The sequence below is a fragment of the Citrus sinensis genome, chromosome 5 (genome assembly GCF_022201045.2).
Source record: "Citrus sinensis cultivar Valencia sweet orange chromosome 5, DVS_A1.0, whole genome shotgun sequence".
Lineage (NCBI taxonomy): Eukaryota > Viridiplantae > Streptophyta > Magnoliopsida > Sapindales > Rutaceae > Citrus > Citrus sinensis.
In genome coordinates, this window is record NC_068560.1 from 4,192,869 (window position 1) to 4,205,037 (window position 12,169).

At 39.3% G+C, this 12,169-nt stretch overlaps 1 protein-coding gene across 1 annotated transcript in view; it reads right to left on the reverse strand.

Annotated features, from left to right (window-relative positions):
- The window catches only part of LOC102625788 (putative inactive cadmium/zinc-transporting ATPase HMA3), a 104,573-nt gene that overhangs the window by 69,601 nt on the left and 22,803 nt on the right, over positions 1-12,169 (reverse strand). The gene's annotated exons all lie outside the window — the stretch shown is intronic.

Below are 12,169 nucleotides of genomic sequence, written 5' to 3' on the forward strand. Positions count from 1 at the left end.
ATGGTGACGAGTGTCGATCCCACGAGGAGGTTGATTTTAATTGTGTGTAGAATTAATTTTTCTAAATGGGTGGTTGGATTTATGGTAAAGATGATTTGGAATATCCTAAAATTTAAATTGAAATGACATAATTAAATTAAAGTGGAAACTATTATAATTGAAGCGCTTGGGTATCTGGATCCGCATCAACATGCACCATGGGCTAAATATTCCTTATTAGTGCCAATTAAATCATGAGGGGGGAATCCACACCTCATGAACCACACTCTAATCAATATGGTGCTAAGGGCTTATGTTGGGTATAAAAATACTAATGCTATTGGTGTCAATGTGCAAGTGTACACAACAAGTAATAAAGTGATGAGTATTCAAGATCGTCTCCACAGAGATTAATGTTATCAAATTTGCTACAACAATCTTAATAGTGCAGATTTTGTGCTAAAATAAAATAAAACAATTAATGAAACTAATATACTAATTAAAATAAAAAGCGCAATAAATAAAATGCAACAAAGTAAATTATCACGTCAAACTCAAGGATAAAATCAATAGGAATATAGAGTAGTTGAGTGAATAAAATTTCTTCATAGTATTGACTATTTTTCTAATATTTGGCTCAGTTGCTGCAGCATCTGCTACAACACTTGGCAGAATTCTTATGTATCCTCAACCGTCGCATGTTGGATATCTTATATCTATATGCAACCTAACAGTGATAAATTGTTATGCCAACATAAGATATAGCATTACATGCTTAGGTTCTATTTACGCTACAAGGTGAATCCCTATGTCTAGTTCATCATTAATTTTAGATTAAGCATGACCCTTTTGGGATAAGTTAAACTCAATCCAGGAAACCCAATCTAAAACCAAGTATTGCTCTGATATGTTCCAATATGATAGACCCTTTTGCTGCTCTCTCCTAACTTGTATCATTAAATAGGAGATCAACCGAAATAATGAATAAACATAAATACTATCAAAACAAACTGCTACAGCAAACATGCAGCAACACATATATTCATTCAATAAACCATCAAGTTTGTTTATCACTCAACTACAAATAAATTTAGTTCATGGTTTGTAAAAGAAAAATAAAGAACAAAGTTTCAACCATGAAATACATCCCCATGAATAAATAGAAAACACAAAAACAAGAGAATGATAAGAAAGATTGAGCTCCCAATTGATCTCTGCAATTTTTCCTCTTGGGTAGCCTTCAATCTCTCTCTTGAATCTTGTTTTTCTTTTGTTTCTTTGTGTTTTTCTCCTTGGGTGACGACTCCCCCTTTTCCTTATGATGTGTGCTTCTTTTATAGTTGAAAATTAGGGTAAACGGAAGCCTAATTCGTGCATAAGTCAGATTAGAAAACTGTAGATCACAATTCTGCAGTTATCCAGCGCAGAATTTTCTCTGTCGTTGTTCCAGGATTGCTGCAGCAATGGTTGCTATAGCAATAGCTACAACAACTGCATTGTTCGAAATTTGTTTCAATTATTTTGTAGTCAAGTTCTTTTTCATTTTCGCAAGCCTATTGCATCAACATTCATTCCATGAATTATAAGCTTCTGGAAACCTACAATTATGCACACAATTTGAGCACAAATTACTTTAAATCGAGCAAAACTTATTAAGACTGACTAAAATGATTATTTATGCAAAATGTAACAAAAATGCAATACAAACACATAATTTACTCTCTAAGTAGTATTGATTTAAGTCGAAAAGTGTCATGATAACTCTCATTTCATAGAGTTATCAGCTTATCGTACCAAATAATAATAACATTGTACTAGGGAGTCGGTGAAATTATGGCGGTATATAGACAAGATTATTATTATTTGTCAACAACAAGTCAAAACATCCACAATAATTAGAGGGGAAGTGAAATTAAATTTACCAAATAAAGCTCATGGTACATGTTGAGACTTCACCTTCAACTCAAGCTTAAAAGAAAATTAGCTACTCATAATTGAACTAGGGGCAAAATGAAAATTTATTAAAATATGTAAAAAATATAAGATGGAGAAGGAATTACAGAAACTGAAGCTCAAAAATAAATTCAAAGATGCCGAATTAGGGGGGAGAGCCCCTTTTTTATAGATACACTAAGTAAATCATGATCATCGGATTAAAAATATTTTGGACGCTCAGTATTGCACCACGTCATCAGTCAACAGTACTCGGTTTGACCACGCGGTTTGAATAGTAACACGGTTTGACCACGCGGTTTGAATAGTGACGTGGTTTGAACAGTGACGCAGTTTGGTTGAAAATAATCCTGTGTATATGCATGTACCGTATGCACGATTTTTGGTCCACTAACATGTTGCCACGTCACCGATCAACAATGCATAAGAATTTTATCCAATAGAATTGTGACACCTCATCAGTCAATGCCACATCATCGGTCAATGCCACATCATTGTTCTGTATATGTGAATAGTGTCATGAACAGTAACATGAACGAATACCGTACATGTGAATAGTATCGTACATGTAAACGGTGATATTTTTCTTTTTATGCTCCTCCTAAGGTTTTCAACTGTCATGAGTTCAAAAGTAATGTCCGTTTTGGTGTCTGATCTCTCGTTCATTGTGAAATGACCATGATGCCCCTAAAATATATAAAATACTTAATTAAAATAAAACACACATAATTCAATTACAAGAGGTTTAAATACATAAAAGTAAGGGTGTTAGTAAGACTTGAAATGTAAAATGACGATTTTCTCCTTTATAAATATACACTTCCTAACACTCAACACCAATCTCCTGCTTGGAATTGCCTCATGCGTACATTCTTGTTGTAGTATCGCATGATTCTTTGTTGGCATTGAACTACTTTCTGTGAGGCCCCTTCTCTTTTTTCCTCCAACAGGTCTAGGCTCATACATATCTGCTTGTCATTCCGTTCCTCGTTGAAATATTTTGTCTGATGCATTCCCACTCCAATTTCTGTTGGGATTACTGCCTCATGACCGAAAGCTAAGGCAAACGGGGTTTGTCCTGTGGCAGTTTTGTTGGTTGTCCGGTATGCCCATAACACTCCTGGTAATTCATCGACCCAAGCTCCCTTATTCTCTTTCAGCCTGGTTTTCAGGAGTTTCTTTATAACTTTGTTGACTGCCTCTACCTGCCCGTTTGCCTGGGGATGTGCCGGGGTACAAAACTTCAAATTTACGCTGAAGTTTTGGCAAAATTCTCTGAAATTGTGGTTGTAAAATTACCTCCCATGGTCCGTTATGATGGCATAAGGAATTCCGTATCTGTAAATGATGTTCTTCTAAACAAAACCAATTGTCTTCATCTCCGTGATTTGACTGAGGGCTTCCACTTCCACCCATTTTGTGAAATAATCTATAGCTACAATTGCATGTGTTGCAGCTCCTCGTCCTTTGGGTAATGGACCGATCAGGTCAATCCCCCACTGGGCAAAAGGCCAAGGGGATGACATAGCAGTTAACTTCTTTGGGGGCTGAGTAGGGACAGCTGAGAAACTTTGGCAGGCTTTACAACTTTTGGTCATCTCTTTCGCATCCTGGTGAATGGTCAGCCAAAAATATCCATGTCTTAGTGTTTTGAACGCTAAAGTCCTTGCCCCCGAATGATTGCCGCAAATTCCCTCATGTATTTCTTTTAACACATAATCAGCTCCCTCGATGTCTAAGCACCTCAACAGGGGCAAGGTGAAACCTCAACGGTAGAGCATCCCATCAAGCATCGTATACCTTGCCGCTCGACATTTCAATTTCCTTACTTGCTTTCTGTCCTCTAGTAAAATGTCATCGTGAATGTACGAGAGGATTGGGTCCATCCAGGACCTTTAAGTGTCTACCTCCATTACTTTTATTTCCTCCCCTATACTTGGCGAGGTCCTCACTTTTAATGGGACTGACTTGGGCAACTTTAGATCTGCAATTGCGGCTATTCTGGCCAACATATCTGTTTGGTAATTCTCTGTCCTGGATATCTGCTTTATTTCTACCTCTCGGAAGAGCCCAATCATCTGTTTTGCCTTCTTCAAATAAAGCTCTATCTTCTCTTCCCTAGTTTGGAATTGCTCATTGAGCTGATTACAGAACAGTTGGGAATATGCTCGAATCTCTACCCTTTCTGCTCGTAGTGCATGTGCTAACCCGAGCCTAGTGATGAAGGCTTTATATTCTACCTGATTATTCGTGAGCTGAAATTCAAACTTCACTGCGTAGGACACCTCGACCTCTTCTAGGCTTCGTATTACCACTCCTGCTCCGGACCCTTGTTCACTGCGTGACCCATCAACCATTATCAACCACACCCCCTCTAGTTTTTCTGATTCAACCAGTTACTCCTCATGAACCCCTTACCCTGGTTCCGTACAGTCCACCACAAAATCGGCTAAGGCTTGGGCTTTGATCGCTCCTCGAGGTCTGTAAGTTAGGTCGAACTCATTCAGCTCCACAAACTATTTTACTAACCGACCAGATGCATCTAGTTTTAGGAGTGTTTGCCGAAGAGGTTGGTTAGTCATCACAACTATCGGGTGTGCTTGGAAGTATGGTCTGAGCTTACGTGCTGCCGTTACTATAGCCATCGCCCATTTCTCCATCATGGGATATCTGGTTTCTTCATCCACCAGGGCCTTACTAGTGTAGTACACTGGGTATTGCTTTCCCTCATCTTCTCTGACTAACACCGAGTTGGTATCCCACTTGGAGACAGCCAAGTACAAATACAACTCGTTACCCTCTCTCGGAGTTGATAACAATGGGGCACTAGAAATATACTCCTTCAGCTGCCCAAATCTCTCATCGCATTCTGCTGTCCACTCCATTTTCCTTCCTTTCCTCATAATTTGGAACAAATTGTGACATTTATCCGTGGCTCGTGAAATGAACCGGTTCAATGCCGCCAACTTCCCTGTAAGACTCTGCACCTCCTTAACTGTTCAAGGGACTTCATTTTTATCACTGCCCGTATTTTTTCTGAGTTGGCTTCTATCCCACGGTGGCTCACCAGAAATCCTAAGAATTTACCCGAGCTAACTCCAAACGCACACTTCTCCAGATTCAACTTCATTCGGTACTTCCTCAGCAGGTCAAAGTTTTCTTCCAAATGCCGTACATGATTTGTTGAGTTCTTAGACTTCATGATCATATCATCCACGTATACCTCTATGGTGTGTCCAATCAACAGCTTGAAAATCCTATTCACCAACCTTTGATACGTTGGTCCTGCATTTTTCAAGCCGCAGGGCATCACCCTATAGCGAAACAAACTCATGTTAGTTATAAACGTGGTGCTCTCCTCATCCTGTTTGTCCATGGGTATCTAGTTGTATTCAGAAAAAGCGTCTATAAAATTAAGTAGGCTATGGCCTGCCGTTGAGTCAACCAACTGATCTATTTTGGGCAAGGGAAAACCATCATTTGGGCATGCCTTGTTGAGGTCTGTGAAATCCACACACATTCTCTATTTCCCGTTTGCCTTTTTTACCAACACCACGTTGGAGATCTATTCTGGATACTTAGCCTCCCTTATAAATCCTGCTCGCAAAAACTTCTCCACCTCAACATTTATGGCCTCGTATCAATTCCTGACGTGTCTTCGTGCGACCAGAAAAATATGTCTGTGTGAAACTGTAGGCATCTTATCAACTCACCCCTTGTAGCTTCTTCCAATCCTGACTAGATCCTTACTACTCTACTCGGGTTATCCTTGCTCATCAAAACCTCATTTAGTTTCTCAGCGGGTTCCTAGCGACCCTCCTTGGAATCTCCTCAGTTATCCAGCGTGGTATCTTATCAACTGTGTGTCTTCGTGGCGTGTCTTCGTACGACCAGACAAATATGTCTGTGTGAAACTGTAGGCATCTTATCAACTCACCCCTTGTAGCTTCGTCCAATCCTGACTGGATCCTTACTACTCTACTCGGGTCATCCTTACTCATCAAAACCTCCTTTAGTTTCTCAGCGGGTTCCTATCGACCCTTCTTGGAATCTCCTCGGTTATCCAGTGTGGTAACTTATAATGTTTTCTTGGCGACTGTAGCATAATAACTCCTCGCTATTCTCTGGTCACCTCTCACCACACCCACAATTCTGTTCACTCTGTATTTCAACGCTAGATAATGCGTGGATATAACACATTAGCTTACCCTCATGAAAGGTCGCCCTAGTATCATCTAGTAAGGGCTTTTCTCTTCCACCACTACAAAGTCCAGCATTACTATTTTTTCTAACAGCTTTGATCCCACGGTAATCGGCAGCTCAATGATTCCCATAGAGGTCAACCGTCCTCCACCAAATCCCTTCAGGGATGTGTTTGTCCGTTCCAACTTTAATTCTACAATTCCCATCTTATCCAAAGTTGACTTAAAAGTATATCAACCGAGCTGCCTGTGTCTACCAATATCCACTGAAACTCTTTACCCGCCGCAGTCGCCTTAATTACCAGTGCGTCCTCATGGGGTATAAGACACCCTCTTCATCATCGTTCGTCCACATAATGGGAACTTGTCTTACCCTCGCCCTCTTGGCAGCTGGTAAATTGAAAAGCACTTCTTTACTAGTCAGGGCATATCGTCCATAATTCTTCCTGACCCTGTTTGAATCTCCGGGTAATGTCGGCCCTCACGCTATCACCCAAATAGCTGGATGCTTGATAACTCTATGAAATGAGAGTTATCATGGCACTTTTAGGCCTAAAGCAATACTACTTAGAGAGTAAATTATGTGTTTCTATTGCATTTTTGTTACATTTTGCATAAATAATCATTTTAGTCAGTCTTAATAAGTTTTGCTCGATTTAAAGTAATTTGTACTCAAATTGTGTGCATAATTATAGGTTTCCAGAAGCTTATAATTTATGGAAGGAATGCTGATGCAATAGGCTGGCAAAAATGAGGAAGAACATGGCTATAAAAGAATCGAGACAAATCTGGAACAGTGCAGTTACTGTAGCCATTGCTGTAGCAATCCTAGAACAACGACAGAGAAAATTCCACACGGGATACTTGAGAAAATTCCACACGGGATACTTGCAGAATTGCGATATGCAGTTTCCTAATCTAACTTATGCGCGCCCTAGGCTTCCGTTTACCCTAATTTTCAACTATAAAAGAAGCACACATCATAAGGAAAAGGGAGAGTCGTCACCCAAGGAGAAAAACAAAAAGAAACAAAAGAAAAACAAGATTCAAGAGAGAGATTAATGGCTGCATAAGAGGAGAATTTACAGAAATCAATTAGGAGTTCAATCCTTCTTATTTTTCTCTTATTTTCTCGTTTTCTATTTATTTATGAGGATGTGTTTCATGGCTGAAACTTTGTTCTTTATTTTTCTTTTGCAAACCATGAACTAAATTTATTTGTGGTTAAGTGATAAACATTCTTGATGGTTTATTGACTGAATATATGTGTTGCTGCATGTTTGCTATAGCAGTTTGTTTTGATAGTATTTATTTTATTCGTTATTTCGGTTGATCACCCATTTAATGATACTAGCTAATGAAGAGCCGCAAAAGGGCCTATCTTAGTGGAACATATCAGAACAATACTTGATCTTAAATTGAGTTTCCCGGATTGAGTTTTACTTGAGTCCCAAAAGAGTCATGCTTGATTTAAGATTAGTTATGAACTAGACATAAGAATTCACCTTGTAGGGTAAATAGAACTTAAGCGTGTAATGTTATATCTTATATTAGCATAGCAACTGATCACTGTTAGGTTGCATATAGATATAAGATATCCAATATGCGACGGCTAAAGATACATAAGGATTCTGCCCAGTGCTGTAGAAGATACTGCAGCAACCGAGCCAACCATTAGAAAATAATCAAGACCATTAGGAGAGTTTATTCACTCAACTACTATATATTCCTATTAGTTTTATCCTTGAGTTTGACGTGATAATTTACTTTGTTGCATTTTATTTATAGCGTTTTTGTTTTAATTAGTACATTAGTTTCATTAATTGTTTATTTTATTTTAGCACAAAATCTGCACTGTTAAGATTGCTGTAGCAAGTCTAAAAACATCAATCCCTGTGGAGACGATCTTGAATACTCATCACTTTATTACTTGTTGTGTACACTTGTACATTGACACCAATAGCATTAGTATTTATACACCAACGCTGCTCAAGCTCCAGACTCCTCTTAACTCTATCCCCTAGCGCATATTGTGATTCTATGACAGGAAATGCCCCATCTACATACTCATTCAGGTATCGGTTTCTTACCAGATCGTTCACCTGATTTTTTAAATCACGGCATTGGCCGATAGTGTGGACATGAGTGTCGTGGAACTTGCAGAATTTGCCTTTATCCCATTTGTGAGCTGGTTTGGTTACAGGAGCAGGGGGTACAGCAGGCCTCGTCCTTCAATTCTTTCATACAATTCTTCCATAGAAACTTTCAACGGGGTGTATTGCTTATACGCCAAGCTTTGATCAATCAGTTGGACTGCTCAGCTGTCATGAAAATCATCTCGGGTTGGCACTGGGGGCGGTTGGTTTGGTCGGCCCGCCCTGGGGTTAATTACATTCAACGTCCTGAGAGCATTGTGATAAGGATGGGCAGCCATCTGTCAGGATTCACGCTGCCGCTCAGGGAATGGGGAGTGCTAATGCTGAGCTCGGCTGTGTTGGAACTGTTGTGGTCTTTGAGTTATGGGGTAAGGGCGGGACCGAGCTGATGTTCCTCCCATTATTGATGATTCCCCAGCTCACTTTTTAGACCCGCTCCCACTCAGTGTTCTCTTCTCCTTTCGCCTCAGCTCCTCTAGTTGTTCACTATTTATCCTCGTCGTTTTCTCCTCTTCAATTTCTATATCTCTTCTCGCCTACTCATATCCCGCCGAATAACTCTAAATGATGGGATTTCTCAAGTTGTACTACAATTGGCCTATCCTCACATCTTCTTTTAATCCTTTTAGTGCTTGTGGGTGATTGAAAGTTCCTAGATCAAGCACGGCCCGATGATATTTCTTCACGAAATCGCGAAGGGATTCGTGCTCCTCTTGCTTCATCCCCATTAATTCTATCATGTCGTCCTCTGGGGCTACCGCTCCGCAGAACTGCTCGGCCAACTCTTGGCACATTTGCTTATAGCCCCTTATACTTCCACGCGGCAACTTACGGTACCACTCTCGAGCTCGTTCCTCTAGTATCAATGGGAACACCCTACACCTCTAAGCTGGTGTTAATCCCTGCACACTCGTCATGTCATTGAAATACTCAATATGCACCAGCGGGTCGCTTCTTCCAAAGTATTTGAGGTCGGAAAAATGGAAATCTCTTGGGATCATAGTACCCATGATCTCGGCTGATAGCGGAGACTCTTCATCCAGCATTATCCTCTAGCTCGGTGGCTTTCTCTTGCCCTGAATCTCATCTATCACCTGCACCAACTGTCGTACCTTACCTTCCAATTCTAAAGCGTGGTCGGGATCGCGTGCGGCTACTTGATCTCGCTCCTGCTCGGCATTATGCAGCCGCTGTTTGAGCTCACTTTCCTCAACATTTGTTCCTCGGCTATCAATTCCCGTAGCACGCCCAGAGCGAGATTAGTCTCTCCTCTCATCCGCACGCTCTCCTGGGATCCGAACTACACTTCTATGGGGATGCTCCCCATAAGGTTGCTCTGCCAACGGAGGAATCTCCTCGGTTCTACGCCTCCGATGGCTAGGCTCTATGATGGCTTCATCTCTCACTATGGTGGTCTCATACTCCCTTCTCCGCTCATCTCTCAGGTCATGCAATATAGCTATGAGAGTCTCCATTTGCTTCTCCATCCGCTCTATTTTTTCTTGCATCATTCTCTCTCTAGCCTCGTTTGCTATCTCTCGAAGAGTTATCGTCTCGCCGGTTTCATTGTCGCCCCCTAGAGCGTCCTTCCTTGTCACATCCATAACCGATCGCCTGCTACTCCTCTGATGATTAGTAACTTAGTGGTAGCTTTTTATCCAGCTCCCCACAGACGGTGCCAAAATATTGATGCTGAAATCTGGTCGCCTTTAGTCCGACCAGATCGTTCCACCAACGCTTGTGTTGACAACGGAGAAGAGGCTGCACTCCCTGCTTTAGCGATTGCCCGAGCTCCTGGGACCCAAATCACTTTTTCTCTTCTTTCCAAGCCTACATTCACAAAATAAGTCAGAGACGCCGATGGTTTTGCCGGCGTAAACCCTCCGATGCTTAAGTTAGTATAAGGTGTTTACGGGAAAACAAGGTGATTTAAGTTGAGTAAACTAACTATAATATTCTCAACACAATCTGTATCAAAGATCTGTATAGAATAAATTATGGTTTCAGTTTGGCAGAGTTTTCCCTTCTCTCTTAATTTTTTCGTCCCATTCTTCATCGGTTTCTTGGCCTTTTATAGGCAATCATCCTATGTTTTTTGAGTATTCTTCATGCCCCCCATTTTAGGGTGATGACGGACCTTCATGGGTCTCTAACCACCGAATCGTGGGTAAACGTGGGATGTCATGTTCTCCCCAGCGGTTTGGGACATGGCGAAACTGTCGTGAGTTCGTGAGATCGTGTCCTTTTTCTTCGAGTGATGAGTATCTGGTCGGTATGTACCTCTGGTCGGTACTCGTTTATAGTTGGCATATGCCAAGTACATGATGTATTACCAGGACTCTTCTCATGCCATTCAGCTGGGGAGATTCGCCCCAGGGTGAGGGGTGAGGAGATAGCTGAGCTGGCTGGTACTTTTCATTACTCAATAAAATCTATTAAAGACAAGGTCTGATACTATTATATATTTTCCTTCCTTTCGTATTGTTGATTATTTGAAAAAAAATGAAAAAAAAAATGACATGCACATCTAAGGAGGACGAGGATATTTTTATCCCATCAATTATTGGTGTGCGCATAAACATGATTGATTTTAAGCGTTTGTCATTTTGCTTCATCAAAATAGCCATTAAATGCACAAGAATAAGGAGTCAACTTCATGCGCCTATTGAAGAGATGGATAATCTCTCTCATCACAATCGTAAAAAAAAATGGCAACCTATTATTATTTTTATGATATTTAAATAGGTTGTATGGCATTGGTCCTAAAGTTAATTCTATCAGTGTATCCTATATTTTAAGCGAATTGTTTGGCTCTTTGTAATTAGTAACCCGCACTTAAAAAATTATCATGATTCATGAGTTCATTGTATCGATGACTAACTATTTTATGTGAATATTTTATTTTCGTTTTGAGTGGAGTTAAAGAAGATTATTGATTATGGTTTGTTAGATATTGATGGTTTTCTGAGATTCCTTTTGTTTTATTTTGTATTTTTCATTGTAACAAGGTAGTTTTTGTAAATAATATTACATACTTTTTCTTTCTTTTTATCTCTTAAATAAATTATATAGGCAATTGGATTTGTTTTCCTACAAGGTTGTGTGTGGGTATATACATATACATATACATATATACATACATACATATATATATATATATATATATATATATATATATATATATATATATATATTACTAAATGAAAACACTACGTAGAAACAACAAATAAAATTTTATTTAGCGGTTATCATTTAGAATCGTCATTGTTTGATGTATTTAGAGCTAAATGTTAATATAATAATTGCATAATATGTCAACATGCTCCTAACAACTTTTTTTTTTTTTTTAATGTATGACTTAAGATATTAGTAAAACAACTCTCAAAATTTGACAGTATTCGGATGCATATGTATACATTAAAATTTAGAACAATGGAATCATAAAATCTGGGAATTTTATTTTATATGCAACTTTGTATTATTAATTTTTTTTATTTTGAACCAGTATATATTTAGTTTTAGACTTGACTTAAACAAGCATTATTAAAGATGTGAACTTTGTTGAACCAACCCATCGATGCACTTTAGTACCCGATGAGTTATGCATGTATTTTATGTGTGCGCCATTTTATGTACTTATGCACGTATAAGATCTTATAATGGACAAAAATGAAGTCTAAATTTTAGTTATGTGGAACGAAACTTCTCAGAAATTATTGGACAACCCTACCTAAAGGAAACTTCTCAGACCATTCTCAGAAATTATTGATTCAAATGGGAAACTTCTCATTTATTCAAATGGGACCTCAGGGAGCTTTGGGTGCAACGAAACTTCTCAGACCATTCTCAGAAATTATTGATTCATTGGAGCTTAAAGAC